Consider the following 21,757-nt stretch of genomic DNA (forward strand, 5'->3'; position numbering starts at 1 on the left):
CATTATCTTCTCCCAGCGGGTGGGCAGGAGAAGCTGTCCCCACTGGGAGAAGACAGCGATTATTGCTTGTGGCTATAGCAGCCACTAGTGATAATCACAGGAAAAACCCGCCATGCCTGTTGTACCCAGGTTGATCAATCAAAACGGTACATTCAGCCTGTCCACTAATGGTTCAAATCTCGGCAGGTTCCTGCTGAACCAGCTGAGATTTGAACCCTGTATGGCCTGCTTAATACACACAATGCTCCAGTGCACTCCTTTTCACAACACTGCTGACTTACACAGACTCCTCATTGGACCTCTCCTCCTTAACAAGCTCTGTACTCCCTCCCACATACCGTGATCAGCGCTGCCATTGGAAGCCGGAACTACAGAGGAGGCATGGGGGTGACAGTATTGACTGTCTGCACTCATTGAGAACAACACTAGGTGGTATACATCTGACACAATGTTGATTTGCGGCAGAACCCCTGGGGACCACCAACATTTTCTCATGGACCACCAGTAATCCATGGAACACTGGTTGGCAACCTCGGCTATAGAGGGATATGCTTTGTTCATTTTTCATGTCTGAGGTTTACAGCCACCAGAACTAAATCTTATTTTTAAAGACTGCAAGCAGGCCGGCTCTTTATTACAGAAGGGACGGGCACGGTCTCTTCTGCAATAAATCTACCTACCTGCTTGCTGTCTTTCTAAGAAGACTTTGTGATCCGGTGTGCAGGGATGACGTCATCCTATGACAGCCAATGAAAACACCTGGAGCCCAGCACCCGGTAGAAGATGATGATGCCAGCGTTAGCCATTTTCAGACTGCTGAAGGAGAGATAAATAAGGTGGAGTGTAGTTTGGCTTTAACCCACAGAGTGCTGGAAGTTCTCCACTGTGAGGGGGTCCGGCATGACTGACCGAGGGTCACCTGTAGGACACACATCATTGGGGGGAGGGGGGTGATCTCCCTGGCGCTGTATACACAAAACAGGTTTCTTCCTCAACTTCAACGATCAGCATTGTGGAATGAGTAGAAGACGTTGTATCCGGTGAGGTGATGGACAGGGAGTATCACCTTCCACAATAGATCCCTTTACACAGGATCTGAGGCAGATTAGTGCACATAAGACACCAAGTGAGTTTAATTACCACCTTAATCAGCCACAGAACCCGTGTAATCCATACGTGCTCATTCCACACTAAGACAGACTCCACACACGGCACAGCCCGGTGTATTACACGTATAGAGGTGCTGCGGAGCCATGTCTCAGACACACTGAGGGGGGACATGGGACACCCGCTACCTGGAAAGAAAGACACAGGTCAGGAAGGGAACAATGTGGCTTCATTGTCAGTACTAGGAGTGCTGTCACCTCACCTCGCCAATGTCACAGTCCGAGCCTGTCACTGCCAAGTCCACAGGAGTTCTACAGGAGAGAACTACATTCCCCGGCATGCACTTCTCCGCCTTCCTGGGGAGTGGGGACAGTCACATAGTTGCATACAGGTCCCGCCTTCCAGGGATAGCCACATGACCACATACAGGTTCTCGCCTCCCTGGGGATGGTCACATGACCGTATACAAGTACCGCCTTCCTGAGAACAATCACATGCTTACATACAAGTCCCGCCTCCCTTGGTAAAGTCAGGGGGCTGCATTCAAGTCCCGCCTTCCATGTACAGTCACATGGTTGCATACAAATCCTGCCTTCCTTTGTAAAGTCATGTGACCGCATACAAGTCCCGCCTTCCTTGTACAGTCACATGGTTGCATACAAGTCCCTCCTTCCTTGTACAGTCACATGGTTGCATACAAGTCCCGCCTTCCTTGATACAATAACATGACCACATTCAAGTCCTGCCTTCCTTGTACAGTCACATGTTGCATACAACTCCCACCCGCCTGGGTGACTGCACAAAAAGCTTGCCTTCCTAGGGACAGTCACGTGGTGCCATACAGGTCCCGCCTTCTTCGGTACAGTCACATGACTGTACTCAGACCCCCCCCCCTTCCATCCGTGTGGAAGGAATGTCACATGTTTACCTCATAAATTTTTGTGACGTACCCCCAAGCAAATCATATGACGGCAAGTGTAGTTTATGGACCAGCACCGGAAAGTCTTTCTACTAAACTCCGTGTTGCTGTATGTGTGGCACGGAGCAGGGCGGTGTGGTGAGCCAGGAACTGTACAGGCCGGGGGCATGTGTACCCGGTGTTTACACACCATGAGGGTGGGCAGGGGCTCCGGAGCGCGGGGCATGCCGGAAGTTGTAGTGGTGTGAGGAGGAGGTTTGAGCACGTCTTCCTAATGGAGCCCTGACCGAGGATAGGAGCCCCTGGCAGTGATGTATGGAGGTGAGGGGACCCCCAGGAGGTGTCATATAGTTCAGTGTGGGATAGGGTTGCCATCCGCATCCCTTTACACCTGAACACATAGGAATCACACAGGTTCTGAGGCTGCTTTAATGCAGATAAGGCACCAAGTGAGTTTAGTTACCACCTCGATCGGTCTCAGAAGCTGTGTAATTAATGTGTTCAGGTTTAAAGGGATGAGGCGGCAACCCTAGTGTGGGCTCAGCCTCATGGTACCAGCACAGAACGTGTGTGTGTGTGTGTGTGTGTGTGGGGGGGGGGGGGGGGGGATTTTACACTCTGCAAGGCTGCAGTTCTACATAATTCAAAAGATTGTAAGGGTTCATTTTTTTCTTTAAAATAACAAACATATCTTATAACACATATCCTATAAGCATATAATATCTATAAACATACCTCTACTGTGCAGCTTGTTTGGCACAGAGTGGCCCCGAATCTGCTCTTCTGGGGTGCCCTGGCGACTCCGCCCCACATCAGATAACAACCTGGAACAGTGATGGCGAACCTTGGCACCCCAGATGTTTTGGAACTACATTTCCCATGATGCTCATTCACTCTGCAGTCTAGTGGAGCATCATGGGAAATGTAGTTCCAAAGCATCTGGGGTGCCAAGGTTCACCATCACTGCCCTAGGAGAACACTTCTCAGAGGGGATTACCTTGTGGGCACGCTCCCAAGTCCAGCATTTGCATCCATAGACAGAATGCTGGACTCAGCCCCACCCCCTGCATCATTGGATTTGATTGACAGCAGCGGGAGCCAATGACTGCGCTGCTCTCAATCTAGACAATCAGGACACGAGACACCGGCAGGAGAAAAAGAGGTAAGTAAATCAGGAGTACTGGGGGGGTTGCTTCACTGCAAGAGGTTTTTCACCTCAATGCATAGAATACATTGCGATGAAAAACCACAAAGGTTTACAACCCCTTTCAGACACTTGGGGTCGGTATGGAGAATATGATGACACCAGTCTATAGCCAGGCTGTACACACATACAGGGGACAGGCACTAAACTGGCCTCTCTAACAGTCCTGTGGCATGTAGATGGCATTTTCTCCCCTTACATTGTGGGCATGATCCCTGTGTGCTGGGGTGACTGACTCCCTGTGCATGTGCAATAGTGACATCATCCTATGCTGGCCAATGGAGATGCCCGAAGACCGGCACCCAGAGAGACCATGCCGGCAATATAAGGTGGTGGACAAATGCCATCTACGTGCACGCAGAAGTTTGTGAGCAGGCAAGTGGGTGAATTTTATTGCACATCTTTAGTCTGCCTGCCCGCAGTCTTTAGCCAGTTCAATACTGGGCATTTTTACCCCTTCCTGCCCAAGCCAATTTTCAGCTTTCAGCGCTGTCTCATTTTAAATGACAATTGTGCAGTCATACAACACTGTAATGGTCATTTTTTTACACAAATCTTTCTTTTGGTGGGCTTTATTCTATTGGGTTTAAAATTATTATTATTTTTTTTAAATGTAAGTTTCTTACTTGCTATTATAAAATTTAGCACATTTTCCTTTGCTGGTGGGCGCTGATGAGGCTGCACTGATGATCAGAGCAAACCAGGCGTCTCAAACTGGTGGCCCTCCAGCTGTTGCGAAACTACAAGTCCCATGAGGCATTGCAAGGCTGACAGTTACAAGCATGACTCCCAAAGGCAGAGGCATGATGGGACTTGAAACTCCAACAATGTGCTGACTGGCCTGCCGGGTAACAGCTTGCCTTTTCTTCCACAGACAGGGCACTTGAGGAAAGGAATGCAGATAACCAGCAAGTCTGCTTACATGAGATCAGCTGTGATTGGACATAGCTGGATCACATGGTCAAGGGTGCTGTGGTTGGCCCTTTACCCAGATCTGTGATCAGCTGTGGTCACCCGATGCAGGAGGCAGGGTTCAGAGAGGAGGTCTTTGAAGTGTGAAAAGAAAGCAGACGCAGGAAGAACATGTAATCTCTATGCAGACAGCTGCCTGGTTGAGGTTTGAACCAAGGACAACAATGCTGCAAGGCATAAGTACTAAGCCACTGTGCTACTTATCTACCTACCATTTCACAGCTCAACATCGATCCTGATAATGCTTCCTGAAATGTAGTCCTGCTGCCCTTCTGAATCACAGCACACTTTCCTCTTAAAGCTGAAAATCCATCAATTTTAACTGTTTCCCAAAACACTTATACTCAGCGGATGCCCTGAATAATAACTGTCACAGTTGCTTGTGGTCTTAACTGAACAGTCAAGCCATCCAACAGCTGATGTCCTGCCTCATCACATGTGCAGCATCATGGCAACTGCAGATCAAACAGTAGCTAAGATGGCAGCTTCCTTGGCTGTAAAGGAGAGATTCTGTTCCACTTTAACTGTGTACATGCCTGCTGACAGCAACCACGCCATCATTCCAAAAAGCATATATTCTCTAGAATGGCCACCTCTACCCAGAGTGGAGATAGTTCAGGTCTTACAAGAAGTCCATTGAAAGCCACTTAAAGTGAGGAGGTGTCTCAGCAGTGTCAGATGTCCTTCACTATGAACAGCACTGCAGTGTAGAGTAGTGGCCAGCATTCAGGACTTTTTGATGTATTTAAGGAAGCCTCATGTGCGGTCCTTGTGTCAGTCATACATAGGGCAAACCGGTAATTTCAATCACTTTCATATGCAGTGTCCGGAGGGATGAAGGCATCCTGCCAGCATCAGATTAAATATTTGGATGCAGCAATGCCCATAGTTTACTTCCATCCATTCCTTTGTGTTTTTGAATAAAATGTTGAAATTGCTTAAAAAAAAGTGGTCTGTGTATATATCGGGCCTACAGCCAGCAGTGAGAGGAGTTGGAACCTACATTCCAAATTCTTGCTGGTTGCCTACTTATGACGCCTGCAGTTGGATTTGGGAAATTCTTGCTAAAGACAGAGATGTGTGTGTATATAATATAAGACAAATGTTTTGAGACTTTTTCATTAGGGCCCTTTCACACAGACTTTTCCCAATCGGGTCCCCCTGTCAGTTTTTCCAGGCAGCTCTATGGACAGGCAGATGTACACAGACTTGTAACGCATGCCTACTTCCAAGTCTATCCAGATCCTGAAAAAAAGAGGACTGTGTCTTTTTCCAAACGTAAATGTGACAAGTTGGAGGTAGCCTGATGAAAACGGACACAAGTCTGTTTGCCCACATCTGCCGGATTAAAAGTGAACGGAAATGGATGTAAAAAAAAATCTGACATCCGTCCTCTCCAGCTCCAGTTCGGCAGGGGATTCACTCATTGATCTTCTGCTGTACTAACAGTTTAACATAATGAATCTGTGCTATCTGTACTAATGTTAGTTTTGTTCATATTTTAGAACCAGACCTCTGAAATCACAATAACCAAGAAGACGTACTCTCCTGTCTAAGGAATCTGTCATTCTACAGGTCACAGCTGGAAGTTCAAGGACTGTGAGTATAGCAAGTACATATAAACACATGTATACACTGTCAGATTTATTTATTGAAGTCTTGAAAGTCCAAAGTCTTTTAATCATTCATCTGATGACAGCAAGAAAAACAAAGAGCAGCCAGTGTGTTTGGAAAAATTATTGTGCAGGTGAAAAAGAAGAATAAATATATTTAAATGGCTAAAAAAGCTGCTGACAATAACACAACAGAACAAATTGTGTGAAAACATAAATTGCAGCGCTACACAAACAATGATGAAATAGTGAAAGCAAATTAAGTATAAAACATTCCATAAGAAGTTTCGGTATGTGGATAAGTAGTAAATACAGTGTATTGAAGACGTGTCCAAGAGAAAATTAATGAACATCGTTCACCTTCGCTGTAGTTGTGTAAGATGTTCGCTTACCAGATCCCTAGACTTCTAAATAAACATAAAATTACAAATCAGTCAGTTATGGCAAATCCATCCATTTTAAAAAGGTGGAGATAGTATTATGGCAGACCGTGCAGATCCCTAATCGCTCTCATGGATGTCCCAGAAAGAAGAGAAAAATATCCAAACAAGTGTAAAATTGTATGATGATTTATTAAGAAAAAGAGCTGCTAAAAACTTACACAGATCCAATAAAAAGCCAGCATATAGATACAAAGATTCTCGGGCTGGGATCCACTAGTACAGAGATCAAACTTGCGTGGTGTTGACAGACATAGGCTCCAACCTACATGTTTTGTCAGGTGTGATGTCATTGGGGGTCAGAATATCCCCCTTCATCGGGACTTAGTGAAATAGTGGAATTTCAACTATCAACACCTGAACAGATGAGCTGGCATCCCTATTCTACACTGTTTCACTAAGCTCAGTTAAAGAATGGGACCCATTCTTTATTTTCATTGCTGTCATCAGATGAACAATTCAAAAGTTTGGACCCTCTAGGCTTTTGAAGTTCTCACTTATTGACCTGACCTACGCATAGACTTCTCAGTTTGGGTGATGATGCCCCCCCTCCCCTTCCTCCCAAAGGGTGCCCCTGTTTTTAGTTACCAAGCCATTACATTCAGGCAATAAGCCACCTCATCGGTGCTCGTCAGTGAAGCCATATTAATGCCCATCATTGAAGACGAAAACGTACTTATTTACAAAAAAAATTTAACAGAAACAAAAATGTATTTTTTTTCAAAATTTTCAGTCTTTTTTTATTTGTTGCGCAAAAAATAAGAATCGCAGAGGTGATCAAAAAGCACCATAAGAAAGCTCTATTTGTAGGAACAAAATGATAAAAAATTTGTTTGGGTACAGTGTAGTATGACTGCGCAATTGTCATTCAAATTGAAACCGCGCTGAAAATTGGCTTGGGCAGGAAGGTGTCTAAGTGCCTGGTATTGAAGTGGTTAAAGCATTGCCTGTGTTTCGTCGCATATGTCGACCCATCACATTTGGCTACCCGCAGAATTTTGTGGCCACACCCGAGTCCAGATTCAAGCTCCACCATCCATGTGAACATAGTTAGATAATTATGCCAAGTGAAGCGAGCCCGCAAGGGACCCTGTGGCAAAGTGGTCTTACAACAGTGTTGGAGCGCATATGGCGGCATCACACATGTGCACTCCAGCGTGTAGCAAAATGTGATGGGTAGCCGAATGTGACGTGACACCTGCATTAAAGAGGAAGTAAACCCTGATGAGTTTACTTCCTCTTTCATTCCCTGCAAAGCATAATGGACTACTATGCATCGCATAGTAGTCCATTATGTGTCACTTACCTGACACAGGAGCCAGCGAAGTCGCCGCTGTCCCCTGTAGTCCGCCCCATCCATCTTCTTGGTGGGGTCTCGCAGCTCCGCCGCTGTCATTCGGCGAAGCCGTGATGACGTCACTCCCGCGCATGCGCACGGGAGCCGACACGCGGCAGCTCCGTCGTTGAGAATGCCGAGCTCAGTGCGCCTGCGCGCCGCTGTCTACGGCGCATGCGCCGTAGACAGCAGTGCCTGTTTTTGGGCAAATATCTCCTAAACCATATAGGTTTAGGAGATTATTTCTTGGACCTACAGGTAAGCCTTAATCTAGGCTTACCTGTAGGTCAAAGTGGTTTGTAAGGGTTTACAACCACTTTAAGATAATGTCCTGGTAGTTGTACTGCTGCCTCACCTCCCTGTCTACTTCCTATTTCGATCCAGTTTTGACTTGACATACTTTTAATATCCCATTGAGGCTGTGCTAACCCCTAGGAGCGGCTTGCTGATGCATTTTTATTTTTGCATTGTCCATTCCTGTGAAAAACACTTCTTTTATTTGGTGGCATAGCGTCTAATCTTAATACAATTGTTTGTATATAAAAATCAAATAAATGGTGTTGCGCTACCTCAAAAATTAAAACTCAACTAAAGTGCCTAGTGCATAAGTGTCTAGTGTAATTAATCCGACTAAATAGCAAAATACTACGCCCCTTATAGTAAACAGATATACCAGGATATCCCTAGCAAAGCAAATAAATAAATGTGCAAAGATCTATATTCCAGGGATATAAATACCACAAAAACTATAAAGAAAGCAGCAAAAATTCAAAAGTAAGGTGCCTGGTGCTTAAATAATCGTAGTGCCATTAGTCCATATTCACATATGTAAAAAGACAACCAAAGCTTCCAAATGTGCAATAATAAAGTGCATCAAACTTCTCATGAATATATAAAATCAAATACAATAAAATATAGAATAGAAAATTGATAAGACGTGAATCACAGTGCAAATAAACAAAAAGGAATAAGTCTCTATGTAAACACAGATGAGTAAAGTGAACAGTGACTCATTTAGTGTTTATCCAAATAAGAGGTGATGAAAACAGTGAATAACCCTCTTGTGCCTTATAATGGTAATAGTAACTGGAATAGACCATTCTATGATCAAAGAGAAAATAGAGGTCCACCTCAAGGGATATATGGACCACGAGGGAGAAGTCTACCATATAATTATGGGAATGGACAAACAGAGAATTGGGGCCCCCCACAAATGGAAAATCACCCTTTTAGACCATAATCCGCTACCATTATATAATTATTATGCTCCATTAAGAGACCACTATGATGATGAGAGAGATGGAAGAACACAAAATTACTATTCAGATCCGTATCAGAATAGAGCTTTTTTAGAGAGAGGGATGGAAAACCATCCCCCAAAACAGCCAGTGGAACCAAGAGGACCAAGGAAAAGCCCAGGAAGAAGAGAGGAAAGAGAGCTGGAAAGCGAACACAGATCAAGAAGAAATTAAAGGGTGAGGGTATTTTCAATATAAGTGGAAAACCCCTGTCCCATGAAGAGATTGGAGTATTGGATAAGGGTTTGAAATATGCACCAACTAAAAACCTGGATAAGTTTGAGACCTATATACAGATTCAAAAATATGTTAGAACTCTGAATATTAAAAAATACATAGCTAGTAACCCTAACGACTCCCCATTGAAAGATATTGTTCACAGTTCACTTAGGAACAGATCCACTTTTAATCCACCTATGAACAATAATAAGCATGTAGATGTTTTTAAAAAAGTTGTGTTGCAAGACCTGAAGGAGCTAAAAATTAAAAAGGAACCTAAGTTTATAAAAAGTGGTATAAGGAAATTAACAAAGAGAAAGGATATCGTCATTCGCCCCGCAGATAAAGGGGGGGGGTATTGTAGTCCTCTCCAAACTGCAATACAAAGAGACTATGAAGAATCTTCTGGAAGATAGGAACATATATATAATAATACCTAGTAACCGGGTATTTAGGTCTAGGAAGGAGTTGGAACAGGTTGTGCATCTAGGTTTAAAGAAAAACATTTTAAATAAAAAGGAAGCAACATTTCTGATCCCTGAGTCATGTAGGACTCCAGTTATTTATTCGTTGCCCAAGATGCATAAGGACAATGTGAACCCTCCACCAAGACCCATAGTCAATGGGATTGATTCCCTGACTTCAAGAATTGGGCAATATCTAGATAACTATCTACAGCCAGTAGTGAAACAAACTAGAGCCTATTTGAGAGACACCAAGCAAGTATTACAATTAATAGAAGAGGCCCCTATAGGAGAGACATCATGGACTTTGGCAACCGCAGACGTGTCTTCCTTATATACAATAATTCAACATCATCAGGCATGTGAAGCCACGAAATGGGGTTTAAGAAAATTCTCTACTTTGCCATGCTTTCAGAGAAAATATCTGATCAAATGTTTAGATTTTTGTTTAAAAAAATAGTTATTTTTGGTATGACCGGAGTTCTACCATCAGAAAGTAGGAGTAGCGATGGGGGCAAAATTGCACCCAGTGTGGCGTGCTTATTCATGTCCCAATGGGAAGAAGAGGCGGTTTTTAGAAATCCTCCAGAAGAACTTGTAATATTTAAGAGATATATTGATGATAAACTAATACTGTGGAAAGGAGAGAGAAGTAATCTGATCACTTTTTTAGAAAGGCTGAATAAAAATGATAGAAATATCAATCTATCATGGGAAGTAAGTGATAAGTCAATTTTGTTCTTGGATCTAGAGATCCAGCAAGAAGATAAAATATTATATACTAAAACACATTTCAAAAATGTCGATAGAAACAGCTATCTACCAATAGATAGCTGTCACCACCGGAATTGGCTGTGCAACATCCCAAAGGGACAATTGATCCACCTGTGAAGAAACTGTTCTCAACCTAAGGACTTTCTGACGCAAGCGGAGAAAATTGGACAGAGATTTACTAACAAAGGATATAAAAATGAAGAAATTAAGATTACAGAAGTGGAGAAGATGGATAGAGCAATGTTAATAAAGGATAAACCGCCACCCACTAATAAACCTAATGGAGTACCAATAATATTGAACTACAATGTGCAATATAGGAGAATTGAGAAAATTATAAAAAAGCATTGGTATATACTACGATCAGTTATACATCTTCAGGAGATACTACCCCATTATCTGAAATGTATCTATAAGAGGGCACCTACTTTAAGGGATAAGATTGTGAAAAATATCCCTGACCCTCCCTTTTAACGGTTTAACCTTCTTTACAGGAAAGGGGTTCTACCCGTGTACAGGACCGTTTTTAAGGCAGGGCAAAAGGGGCAGCTGCCCTGGGCCCCACCATTGTAGTGGGGCCCAAAGCAGCTGCCTCATACTTGCCAACTATCCCAGTTTAAATTCCCTTATTCTTTGAAGTTTTAGTCCCGTGCTGTGTCCTGATATCTCAGTGTAAACTTCTGCTGCCCAGCTTTGCCCTATTGATATGTACAGATGAATTACCTGCAGACCCTGTGTTTACATGTAATTAACCTGCATTAATATGTAAAAAATAGCTTCAATAATATGTAAATAGTCGTGTACCTCGGCATTGATATGTAAATAGAGGCGGCATTCATATGTATATCGTGTCCCCCTGAGCTCACATCCACCATTACGTCTGCTGAATGCTGCTCACTGGGGAGGTAAAGGGGCATGCTTGAAAGTCTTGCCTACAACTGTGGTCATTAAGCCTAACATCAGCCTGTTTTACAAATGCAGGCAGTGAGGAGATGATGTGCTGTAACCTTTAGCAACCAATCAGTGAGCAGTAATGCTGTGCAGTAACCAATTAGTGAGTGGTATAGATGTTCAGTAACCTCTAGCAATCAATCAGTGAGCAGTATTTATGTACAGTAATCTCTAGCAACCAATCAACAAGCAGAAGTCATGTGCTGTAACCTCTAGAAAATAACAGTGAGCCATAATGTGTGCTGTAACCTCTAGCAGCCAGCCAGTGAGCGGTAATGATGCAATGTAACCTCTGGCAACCAATTGCACACGCTGCCTGATCTGATTCAGTAAACTGAATTTGAGTCTAGCTGCTATTTATTGTATGTCTCAAAGCATGTGGAGAGCGAAATTGCGTGGAAGAGGGGGCCCAAGAAAATGTTTGCCCAGGGTCCAGTCAGTAGTAAAGACGGCCCTGCCCGTGTAAACACTGTTATGCTTGCATAAGAACAAAAAGACCTGTTGAAAAGAAATTCAACTTCACCTCCACAAGTACCGGGAACTTGTATGAAATTAAGGATTTTGTATGCTGCAACACGGAAGGGGCTGTATATGCCCTTCAATGTAGTTGTGGCCTACAATATGTTGGGCGAACAAAAAGGTCCCTACGAGTAAGGATTAAGGAGCATGTAAAAAATATTATCAATGGCTTTGATAAACATGGTGTGTCTAGACATTTTAGCACCCACCCATCTTACTTTTTGGGGCATAGAGCCATATAAAAAACACTGGAGAGGGAGCCATAAAGTCAGGACACTTAGCCAATTGGAATCTAAGTGGATTTTTATTTTAGATACTTTTTTTTTCAAATAACAATTTTATTTTTCGTGGTCGTAAAACAGAGATATCAGTGCAGGCATACAGCAAAAACAGCAAGGCTCCCAAAATTTGGAGGGCCCATTGCGGAGATACAGCATACAGTAACATGGTATAGGGCGGTATAGCAAAAACAGGCGGTTCGACCAGGGGTACAGAGCGGGATGAGAGACACAGAAAGTCAAGCATCCGCACAGTAAACCACGAAACTGCCCAGGGTCTACTGCTCAGCTCATATGCCACACGGAAAACATGACAAAGACCATCAACAACATACACAAAAAAAACGGAGAAAAGAAGAAGAGAGAGAGACAAGGAAGAAGAAACGGAAAAGGAGCTAGAGCGCCAGTGGTCTACATCACCACATCCATACCGGTTCGCCATCAATCCTCCAGCAGCCGCCATCTCCTCCAGACCAGGTCATGCTCCTCCAGCTTATCCCTCATTCTAGCTGTCATCTTCTCCATAAGCTCGACATCTTTGATCCTGGCGTATAAGGCCTCCCTGGACGGGGGCACCGGGCTTTTCCAGTTTAAGGCTATCAAACAACGGGCCGCTGTTAGGACATGCCTGAGGAGCTTCCGACCAGGCCTGGTCAGTGTGGGCTGGGACAGGCCTAGTAAAAATAATTTAGGGGAGTGGGGTACGGGAACGTCAAACAAGTGCTGGAGCAGCCTGCGGACCATTAGCCAGTACGGGGCGATCAAGGAACAGGCCCAGTAAATGTGGAACAGGGAGCCCCGCTCCTTCAGGCATCTCCAACAGCGGTCTGAGGTGGAGGGGTATATTTTGTGGAGTATATCCGGGGTCTGATACCAGAAAAAAATAATTTTGTAGGAGTTCTCCTTGTACAACGTGCACAAAGAGGACTTGGCCGCCTGGCCCCACACCCCCTGCCAAGTCTCGAGGGAGAGCTCCTCACCCAACTCCCTCTCCCAGCGTCTCATATAGGAATGTTTGCCCTTCGTTAGGAAATGGTATGTGTTAAGAATGCGATATATGTCCGAGATCAGGCCTCTGCGATGTCTGCCTTCTAGAATTATCTGTTCAAAAGGAGAGGGCGAGGAGAGACGTAGGCGGGGGGCTTTAGACTGCACAAAATGTCGAATTTGTAAGTAGCTGTAGAACACCTCTCTGGGGAGGTCGTGCTTGTCCTGGAGCTCCGAGAATGACAGAAGCTGTCTTGTTCTGGGATCCACCAGGTGCCCTAGGTGGAACAGGTCGCGCGAAGCCCAGGGCCAGGACATCTGATGGGTCAGGCCAGCCGGCAGCAGCGGGTTATACAGAAAGGACGTCAGTGGGGAGAACTCCGAATGGAGACTGTGCTCGCGGGAGAGCTTCCGCCAGAGCAGACGGAGGTGAGCCATCGGCCCTAGAAGCCGACCCGAGTCTATCTCAACACTCGCACCCCAGAGAAAACTGTTCGGATGTACCGGGGCTAACCAGATTTATTCGATTTCAGACCACCTATTAAACGATCTCTGTGGGAACCAGGATGCTATGGCCCGCAGCTAAGTGGCCTGGTAGCAACGAACCAAATCAGGAAACGCCAGGCCGCCGTCCAGACGTGAGGCCGTCATAACAGAGCTCGGGACCCGGTGTCTCCTGTAGTTCCAAACAAATTTCAGCAGGTCCCTCTGGAGTGCGCGTAACTGAGCATATGGAACCGGGATTGGCAGTGTCTGAAACAAGTAAAGAAGTTTGGGGAGGACCACCATCTTAATGGACGTAATCCGTCCCAGGAGAGAGATGTGGTGGGTCTTCCATTTACGAATCAGATCCCTAATCGTCCGATAGAGGGGAGGGAAGTTGGCTTGGTACAGGGTATGGAATGACGGTGTAAGGAGGACCCCCAAATATTTAAGGGAGGAGCTTTCCCATTTGTATGGGAACGCGGAACGCAAATGGGTCGTCTCAGCCGTGACCATGTTTAGAGGGAGGGCCACCGATTTGGAAGAGTTAATTTTATAGCCCGAGAGCCCTCCATAGCGGTCCAGCTCTGAGTGGAGATTGGGTAGTGAGATCCTAGGCTGAGTCAGGGTGAGGATAATATCATCCGCGAAAAGCGAAATCTTGAATTCTCTACCCCTGACTGGGATCCCACGGATATCAGGATTACTTCTAATGGCAGCCGCCAGAGGCTCCACGCATAAGGCAAAAAGGAGAGGAGAAAGCGGACAGCCCTGGCGAGTGCCATTAGCGATGGAGAAAGTGGAGGATGTGGCGAAGGGGGTCCGAACTTGTGAGGAGGGTGTAGTGTAGAGATGTTGCACCGCGCGCAGAAATGGGCCCCGAAAGCCCATACGGTGCAACGTGGCCTCCATGAAGGGCCAACTGAGGCGGTCGAACGCCTTCTCGGCGTCTAAGCTTAAGACCAAAGACGCCATGTTATCTCTGTTCGCCACGTCGATGAGGTCAATGATCTTCCTGGTGTTGTCCCCCGCCTGTTGCAGGGGGACAAAGCCCACCTGATCCTTATGTATTAGAGAAGGGAGGATCGTATTTAAGCGGTTGGCAAGGAGCTTCGTGAAAATTTTTAGGTCAGCATTCAGCAGAGCTATAGGCCGGTAGCTAGCGCAAGAAGTCGGGTCTTTGTCAGGCTTAGGAATGAGGGAAAGAAATGAGCCCAGCATGTCGGTCGGGACCGGGGTTTGGCGGAGAAAGGAGTTGAACAGTTTGGCCAGATGCGGGCTCAGGAGGGGTAAGAACGTCTTGTAATACTCGTAGGGGAGCCCGTCCGGTCCCGGGGACTTGTGGGCTGGGAGAGCCCTCACAGTTTCGAGGAGCTCTTCCTCAGTAATAGAGGCGTTCAACTCCTGGAGGTTCATGTCCCGCAGTCGGGGTAGTACAATGTCTTCCAAATACTGGGTAATACGGGCAGACAGGCCTGGGGTCGGGGGGTTGTGGGGGATATCAGGCCTATTGTACAAGTCCGTGTAGAAGTCCGCGAACGCGTCCACTATCGCTTGGGGGTGGGTCAAAAGGTCTCCCCCCTATTTTTAACTTGGGCCGGAGTGGAGGACACTGTGCGGTCTGCCAACTTCCGGGCCAACAGCGACTGTGCTTTGTTTCCCTTGTCGTAGTAGAGTTGTCGTAGGCGGACCAGCGCTTTCCCTACCGACCCCAACGCCAGGTCCCGAAGCGTCTGCCTAGCCTGGACAATTTGCTTAAGAGTGGATAGGGAGGGGGATGCCGCAAGACGGGCCTCTAAGGTCGTTTCTCGGCCAGTAACCCAGCGGCCCGTGCATCTCGCTTCAAGGCCGAGGACAGGGCAATACAACGCCCCCGGATGACCGCCTTGTGGGCGGCCCAGAGGGCAGTGAGGGAGATGTCTGGGGTATCGTTCTCGACAAAATAGTGCCGGAGCGAAACCTCCAGCTCCGCCTTTGCTGGAGCATGCTGCAGGAGATAATTGTTCAGCCTCCAGGTACAGGGCTTACGGGGGGGGAGGTCCAATTCTATGGATAGAGTTATGGGGGCGTGGTCCGACCAGGTGATGGGGAGTATATGTGCAGAGTGAACCGCCCTAAGCGTCGCGTTGTTGACAAAAATAAATAATCGATACGTGAGTGTGTGCTGTGGGGGGCCGAGTAAAAAGTGTATTGGCGGTCCTGTGGGTGCAAAGCACGCCAGGCGTCAAACAGGCCCCGCCTTCTGGTGATCTGGCGGAACAGCCTAGAGTCTCTGGAGGTCCTGGCCTGGGGTGCCCGAGGGTCTACAGCCAGGCGATCACGGAGTGCGGATTGAGCAAGGTTGAAGTCCCCCCCTATCACCAGAAGCCCGGGGGGTGTCTTGAACAGGCGGGAAAACACCCTGGACAGAAATTGATGTTGACGGACATTGGGAGCATAGATGACGCAGAGGGTCAAGGCCTGTGTGCGCCACAGACCGCGGAGAATGATGTAGTGGCCTCGTGGATCTAGGTATACGGAGGTGCAAGTAAAGGGAGTGCCCTGTCGAAAAAGAATTGCGACTCCTGCCCTCTTCCGTGGGTTAAAAGCCTGATAAACCTGAGGAAAATATCTGGAGGCGAATGTAAAGGAGTCTCCCCGGTCAAAATGTGTTTCTTGGACCAGCACTATATCCGCCCCTGCCTGCCGGAACTCCCTAAGCGCTAGGTGGCGTTTTTTGTTGGAGTTCAGGCCGTGTACATTAAGGGACAAAATCTTAGCCATGATCAAGTAAGGGTGGGGTATAGGGCATACTTGGCTTACTTTGATGGAGGCCTGAATGCCTCGGAAGGAGCGGCGACCACTGGAGGAGGGGCGGCGACCGGGAGAACCGCTAGCAGAGCGTCATAGGTAAGACCAGGGGGGGAGAAAGCCTAGAAAGAAGGGAAAAAAGAAAAACAATAACGGAATACAAAAAAAGGAGAACATTATCAAACAACAGGTCCGGAGGTCCTATAGGGACACCGGATCTGTACAGTTCCTTATCGACTCCCCGACCAAAAAATCCAGGAAAAAAAAAGACCCGGGTCGGGGAGGCACCAACAGTCCACACCACAAAAGGAACCAACTAGTGCAAAACCACGGGGGGAGGGGGGGCAGAAACCGTCCTGGAACTCAACCTGAATCAGCCCGGGGAAAGAAAAAGCAAGTGTAGCTTCGGCAATCGGGGGGGGGGGAGAAAAAAAGAAGGAACCCCCAGAGACAGGGGGGAAGCTAAAACTGCATAGGGGAGACGTCCACTGGACTGGGCCCATCCATGTCACTGGTGTAAAGGTGATTTGCGAGCCGGCTCTGGTCCTCTGTGCCGTTTGGAGGGAACTTTCTGCCAGATCACCGGCGGAGGTGGCGGAGAAGCAATCAAGTCCCAGTCAGGGAGCTTGGGGACTGGCAGGCCCAGGGTGTCACAAAAGGGGGCCAGGTCCTCTGGGAATCGGAGGGATGCAGATTTCCCCTGGTGTCTGGCCGTAAGGCAAAAGGGGAACCCCCAACGGTAGGGTATGTCCTGGTCCTGCAAGGCACGAAGAAGGGGCATCAGCAGCCGCCGTTTTTGAAGGGTTATCCAGGAGACATCCGGGTAGATCTGGATCGGGGCATTATCGAACATAAGGTTGCGGATGGAGCGGGATTTACGCATGATGTCTTCCTTGAGGGGGAAAGAATGGATCCGGCAAATGACATCTCTCGGCTTGGAGGCAGGACCTTTGGGTCGGAGTGCGCGATGGGCCCTGTCCATTTCTATGGGTTTGGCTGGGTCTTCTCCCAACATCCCGTTGAAGAGAGCTTGCAAGGAGGCCTGCAGATCCTCAGGGCCCTCGGCTTCGGGGAGGCTGCGGACGCGGATGTTGTTCCGCCAACCCCGGTTGTCGAGATCTTCCACATGGCGCTGCATATCACGTAGTAGGAGCCGGTGATCTGAGTTCTCCACCTGAGTGCGATGGACAGCCAGCTTAGTCTCCTGGATCTCCTCCTCAGCCATTTCGACCCGTTCCGCTAGGTGTTTGAGGCCGGCGTGCAGTGACTGGATTTCAGAGCGACATGTAGCCTTCACATCTGCTACAAGTTGTTTAAAGTCTTCTTTTGTGGGGATGGCTGTCAAATAGGCGTGCCAGGGGGGATATTCACCGTCGTGATGCCTCGGCGGGGAATGGGGTGGCGACGAGGGGAACCTCCCTGTCGCGACCTTGCTGCCAAAGAGGGGGGCCAGGACGGTGGGGGATCCAGATGGTCCGACCAGGACGTAGCGTGGGGAGATCCGGATGAGGGGTCCTGACGGACATCTAGTGGAAGTGGGGAGTGGGGGCGGACCACCTGAGCATAAGTGGGGTGGCTGGCTACTTGGGGTCGGGGCAGGCTGGCGTCCCTGGATCGAGGCAGTCTTTGGGCCTTGGGGGGAATGGGTGGTTGCTGCATAGGTAGGGCCCCCCCTTCAGCCAGAGGGGGTGCTGCGGCTCCAGCAGAACGGGAGGGGTCCTCCGTGGCCCCCAGCAGGTAGGAAGAGAAAGACCCCGCTATGTCCGGGTCCGAGGCCGTCCGCAGCAAGCGGGGGAAGGCCTCTGAGCATTGAGTAGAGGAGGGGGGGTCAGTGGGGCTGCAGCTTGAAGTCCCAGTGGAGCGGAGGATGGGGTGGGGGAGGGGGAACCATCACTCACCCCTGGCCTTCCTCTAGCGTGCGGTGGCTCCTGCGGGGACCAGCGGCCCTCACGGGGATCCGATCGGCTGTATGCAGGCAATGGAGGAGAGCGCCCATGCTGCGTCCCCGGCGCCATCTTGAGGTCGCGGCCTACGCCGGATCGCGGCCTGTCCTGCTCGGCCTGGGTGCCCCGGGATCCGTGGGTGGAGTGCGGGCTGGCCATGTCCCGGAGCGGGGCCGTATGGTGCTCCACAAAGAGGTCTCTCGGGTGCAGCGGGGGAGGAGGCGAGGCCGGACCCCTCCGCAGCGTGGCTGGGTCGGCCGGCGCCATCTTGCGGCCCCCGCTCGGCGATCCTCCGGGCTGAAGAAAGAAGGCCTTCAGAGAGGCCGAGGAGCCCGGGGGCGGTTAGGACGACCCCCGGGCGGAAGAGGACCTAGTGGCCCGTGATCTCCCCATGGACAGCGGCGGAAAACCCCCGATATATGCCGTTGTAGTGCTGGGCTGGAGGAGAGCTCTCACTCACAGCGTCCTTCCAGCTCGGCTTCCGGACACGCCCCCTATTTTAGATACTTTTATGCCTCAAGGCTTCAATATAGATTTCGATCTTAATTGTTTTATTAGTGATTTTTAGTTTATTTGATGGTAGTCGGGTATAGCTAAATTTAATTCAATGATTTTGTAGTATATATTCCATCTCTATATTTATCTATATATATATATATATATATATGTAAACTATCAAAGACAGGAGGCTGGGCACAATACCTTGTTCTGTAAAAATAATGTACTTTTTTATCTTTGGACATAATTTCTGGTATCCACTATAGTTGACCCCTCGGGTAGTCTAAAATATACATTTATTTTAAAATTTTAAAATTTTTACATAGACTATTTTAATCTTAATTGTGTTTTTTTTATTTTAAAACTGGACATCATGAACATTAGGTATAAAGTGTAGATATGGCGATTGGTCGCCTATATTGGCTACAATGATGACTGCTTTACAGTCCAATAATTGATGTTTATAGAATGTGGAGGAAGTTCTTGTTCCTCTGTGGGGAGTATTTATTTAATTATGTCATTTGTTTGCGGTAATATTTTTAGTTTTCTGCTATTAAAACAATCGGATTGTGGCTGTATGCTGGCTCTGGCATAGCCGAGCCCTTCGCCCCCCCCCCCCCCCCCCCCCAACCTGTTTTGAGGAATTGTATTTACAATGGAGCTTATCAGAGAAGAGCGATATGTAGATTGACTCGGATACATCGTAAATGACCGTGGGCGAAACCGACTCTATAGCAAAATGTCCTCGGGAATGCTAGTCTATGGGCGGCTTTGGGAAAATGTCCGCCGTACCATTTAGCCACAGGAAAAATGGCCGCGGTGTAGCTTAATCAAAAAATTTACCATGTTAATGTTATCTGTTGGGCAGCTTTGGGAAAATGGCCGCCGTCTGGTCACACAAAAAATGGCTGCGGGTGTAGTCTAATCTATTAAAAAATGGCCACAGTAATGTTATCCTATGGGCGGCTTCGGGAAAATGACCGCCATACATGACAATATAAGAGACACTTCCGTATACCTGTATTCCATTCCCTGATGAAGTCACGTGTTAGGTGACGATACGTGTAGGAATACGAGGAATTAGGACACCGGAATTGACGTCTGTAACACGAGCGGAACGCTCGTTTGTTTGCTATGCAAGTTGTTTTTCATTTGTTTGTGAGTACCTTTCCATCACTTTTAAATTAATAAATGTATGTGCGTACTTCACCATTGGAGCCTACTTTTCTTTCCTTCAAGAGATCCTTGTGAAAATTAATGAATTACCAACACCAGCCCTGGGGGACAGTATTAATCTGCCACGAATAGGGATACAGTCTCTGGAGAGGCACAAGAGGGTTATTCACTGTTTTCATCACCTCTTATTTGGATAAACACTAAATGAGTCACTGTTCACTTTACTCATCTGTGTTTACATAGAGACTTATTCCTTTTTGTTTATTTGCACTGTGTGATTCACGTCTAGATTATCAATTTTCTATTCTATATTTTATTGTATTTGATTTTATATATTCATGAGAAGTTTGATGCACTTTATTATTGCACATTTGGAAGCTTTGGTTGTCTTTTTACATATGTGAATATGGACTAATGGGACTACGATTATTTAAGCACCAGGCACTTTACTTTTGAATTTTTGCTGCTTTCTTTATAGTTTTTGTGGTATTTATATCCCTGGAATATAGATCTTTGCACATTTATTTATTTGCTTTGCTAGGGATATCCTGGTATATCTGTTTACTATAAGGGGCGTAGTATTTTGCTATTTAGTCAAATTATTTACACTAGACACTTATGCACTAGGCACTTTAGTTTAGTTTTAATTTTTGAGGTAGCGCAACACCATTTATTTGATTTTTGTAAACAGTTTTCGGTGGTAGGGTTTATACCTCTGTCGGTGGTTTGCTGCAACCTTTCTTTAGTGATAGTTCTTGTTTTTATGATAGCGCTGGGATATTCTAATCTACTCAATTGTTTGTATATATTAAAATCCTTCTGTGAATTTACTTAGTGATTGTAAACAATCACCTCGTAAAACAACCCATTCAGTTTAAAATAGAAATAAAAGGCAAAACATTTTTGTATAGATATTAAAATAAAATAATTTAATAATAATATCTTAATTACATTTTCCCCCCTTTTTTTTTATAAGTGATCACATTCCCTCTGTTCTCAGCTGCATAGGAGCTGGGGAGAGGAGAAGCAGCAACACACTGAGCTTGCCAGTGAATCCCTGTTCAGCAGGAGTGTCTGAGGACAAGCCTGATCATAGGAGGAGAGCAGGCTGAGTTCCCAGCATAGCTAGAGAACTGACCGGTGAGCTCTTCTGCTTAGTGTGATCAGTTTTTAATAGCAAAGCAGAGGGACTGGTGGGAACACCAGGGATCTCACAAAAAGCAAGTAATACAAAGAGAGCAGGATAATTTCTCATACAAGCACATGGTACAGCAGGCACATATCAGGAATATGAAGTGTTGGGGTAACAAACGCTTTAACCACTTGTCCCCAAATGTTCTGACATTTCTTACATATATGTAAAAATCAGCATTTTTGTTAGAAAATTACCCCCAAACAGTATATGTGGAAAGTGGCGCTTTAAAAATGTTTTATGTTTTATTTAGGTTTATTTTATTTTTTTACACTGTACATTTCATTTTTATATCAACTTTATTGCTATCACAAGGGAACAACATCCCTTGTGATAGCATGGGCCATGATAGGTCCTCCTTATTGAGAGATCTGGGGTCTTCTAGACACCATATCTCTCCTCTGGTCTTGGGAAATAAACAAACTGAAATTGTAAGTGACTAAGTCCTCGTCACTTTCAGTTTGTGACATTACCGAGGTGGAGAAACAATATCAGTCCCTTTATCCAGTGCAGCCGGCTCAGTCCCAGACTCCCACAGTGGAATGGGAGAGCCCGGGAAAGGTGGAGAGGGGACATCTTCCTCCTCCTGTAAAA

General features: G+C 46.7%; 2 protein-coding genes across 5 annotated transcripts in view; one reads left to right on the forward strand and one right to left on the reverse strand.

The window, feature by feature from the left end:
* Nucleotides 1–1,542, reverse strand: part of TMEM68 (transmembrane protein 68) — a 45,614-nt gene extending 44,072 nt beyond the window's left edge. The window contains exon 1 of one of the 2 annotated variants that reach the window (XM_077492709.1): nucleotides 1,370–1,542. The gene's annotated coding sequence lies outside the window, so the exon portion shown is untranslated. The remainder of the gene's footprint in view (nucleotides 1–1,369) is intronic. The other variant, XM_077492710.1, reaches the window with a different exon arrangement.
* A 388-nt stretch (nucleotides 1,543–1,930) lies between these two features.
* Nucleotides 1,931–21,757, forward strand: part of TGS1 (trimethylguanosine synthase 1) — an 89,145-nt gene continuing 69,318 nt past the window's right edge. For 2 of the 3 annotated variants that reach the window (XM_077492706.1, XM_077492708.1), the window contains exons 1-2: nucleotides 2,085–2,347; nucleotides 5,708–5,801. The gene's annotated coding sequence lies outside the window, so the exon portion shown is untranslated. The other variant, XM_077492707.1, reaches the window with a different exon arrangement.

Source organism: Lithobates pipiens, unplaced genomic scaffold (assembly GCF_037356315.1).
Source record: "Lithobates pipiens isolate NorthernLeopardFrog02 unplaced genomic scaffold, aLitPip1_a1.2 Scaffold_19, whole genome shotgun sequence".
NCBI classification, from domain to species: domain Eukaryota; kingdom Metazoa; phylum Chordata; class Amphibia; order Anura; family Ranidae; genus Lithobates; species Lithobates pipiens.